Raw genomic sequence first — 2,190 nt, 5'->3', positions numbered from 1 at the left:
GCTCTGACCCAGGAAGAGGTGACCGGTCAGGGGAGATGGTCCCGAAAGGAATCGCCTTCCCGAGGCCCAGTGTCTTCCCTCAGCTGCTGGCAGAGGGGCCCTTGCAGAGGCTGTCAGCTCTTTAGTGATTATCAGCTTGTGATTCCAGCTCAGCTCTTCAGGGCAGCCTCCAGTCCAGACCAGACCCGAGAGAGAGACGAGAGGCTTGTGTGGCTGGTTCTGCACGGAAGGTAGCTTAATTGTTGGTCCCCTCCGGCGAAGGGGAAAGCCAGGGATGAGAGCTCTCTCTCCACAGGGGCAGAGGGCTTGCTTTTATAGGGATACAGGGGATGGGTGAAGGCCAATGGGTTACAAAGGATCTGCATAGAGTCTCCTAAAGGATTATGGGTCTGTTTTTCTCGCCATGACCAAAGCAGTGGTTGCCTTTCCAGGGAGTCCTGCTGGGCGAATACGAAATCTGTTAACTCAGCAGAGATCCCTCCAGGGCAGGGGCTGAGCATACCCCACAGATACTTGTGGCAAGAGCCTCCATCCCTGCCAGAGCCTCGGTGAGAGCTGCCGTAGCACAGACAGGGGAAGGCCTTTGGACAGGTGCAAGGTAAGAATGATGCATGGTCCCCAGTTGTGGTGTGAGCAGAAACATTTCTTCCAAGCATCTCTAGCTTTTAGAATAGCTTCACACTCAGGTTCGAATAGCGTGAGCCTGGAAAGCCAATAGTCTAAATGTTCAGATGTCTGCTACCCAATAGTAGACATGAAGTCAAGTCTCTCATAGAAACATCATGCTTTTTCCTTAAGCCAAGTGCTGGGAGGGGAATTTCTTCTGCAAAACTACTGTGCTTCTGCTGCTTGTTCCATTTTAGAAAGTTTCCTCCCTTGGCCCTGCCTTGATTGAATAGTCCTTTCTCTTCTAACTAGAAGCTCCAGGTTTTAATCTTACAAGTTGTCTTTGTTTTCTTTGTCCACAGACAGGAGTCCCTGCTCTCCCAGAGCCATGTCGATCATCAGAAGCTGCTTGTGGCTGAGGATGCAGATGGCCACAAAAGGCCTAGAAGTAAAAACTGGAGCAAGGTCGTGTGCAAGAAGATTTTCCCAGAGAAAAGCATCCTAGGAGCAGCAAGTGTCCTGGAGGTGCCAGTTGCCAGTATATGACTCCTAGGATGCTGTGGCGCTGCCAAAGTGTAAGAGGCTCTGAGATCTGCCAGACACGATCCTCGAGCAGGAAAGGCAGATGTTGGGAGCTCCAGGGAATTCCCTGACGTCAGCAGTGGAGGAGCAGGATGAGGAAGATCTCTACCCGTACCCCTCCTGCTCCTCGTCCTCCACAACCTCGTCCTCCTCCTCCTTATAATCCTCCTCCTCATCCTGTTCCTCCTTGTCCTTCTTGTCGCCCTCCTCCTTATCCTAATCCACTTCCTCCTCGTTGTCGTCGTATTCTTCGTCCCCCTCTTCGTCCTCCGCCTCATCCTCCTCATCCTCCTCCTCCTCCTCCACGTGGGCAGCCTTGGCCTGTTCGTCCTCCTCTTCCTCGTTCTCCTCATCCTCCTGGTCTTCAACCGCGCCCCCTTCTCCTGCTCCGCCTCTTCCTCCTCCTCGTCATCCTCATCATAGTCGTCCTCCTACTCCTTTTCCTTCTCCTCCTCCTCCTCCCCCTCGTCCTCATCGTCCTCGTCATCCTCGTCATCCTCGTCATCTTCCTCCTTTTCCTCTATCTCTTCCTCTTCCTTGTCCTCTTCCTCTTCCCCTTCCTTTTCCTCTTCCTCCTCTTCCTCTTCCTCCTCTTCCTCTTCCTCGTCCTCGTCCTCCTCCTCCTCCTCCTCCTTGTCATACTCCTTCTCATCCTCCTCCTCGTCCTCGTCCTCGTCCTCCTCGGCCTCCTTGTCCTCGTCCTCGTCCTCCTCCTCTTCCTCCTCCTCCGCCTCCACCTTCTCCTCCTCCTACTCCTCGTCCGCCTCCTCCTCCTCCTCCTCGACCTCCTCGTCCTCGTCCTCCTCCTCCTCCTCGTCCTCGTCTTCCTCCTCGTATTCCTCCTCGTCCTCGTCCTCCTCATCCTCGTCCTCGTCCTCGTCCTCCTCCTCGTACTCCTCCTCGTCCTCGTCCTTGTTCTCCTCCTCCTCCTCCTCCTCCTCGTCCTCCTCGTCGTCCTCCTTGTCCTCCTCCTCCTCGTTCTCCTCCTCCTCGTTCTCCTCC

Source organism: Aphelocoma coerulescens, unplaced genomic scaffold (assembly GCF_041296385.1).
Source record: "Aphelocoma coerulescens isolate FSJ_1873_10779 unplaced genomic scaffold, UR_Acoe_1.0 HiC_scaffold_113, whole genome shotgun sequence".
Taxonomy (NCBI): Eukaryota; Metazoa; Chordata; class Aves; order Passeriformes; family Corvidae; genus Aphelocoma; species Aphelocoma coerulescens.
Note: the sequence above shows the minus strand (reverse complement) of the source record.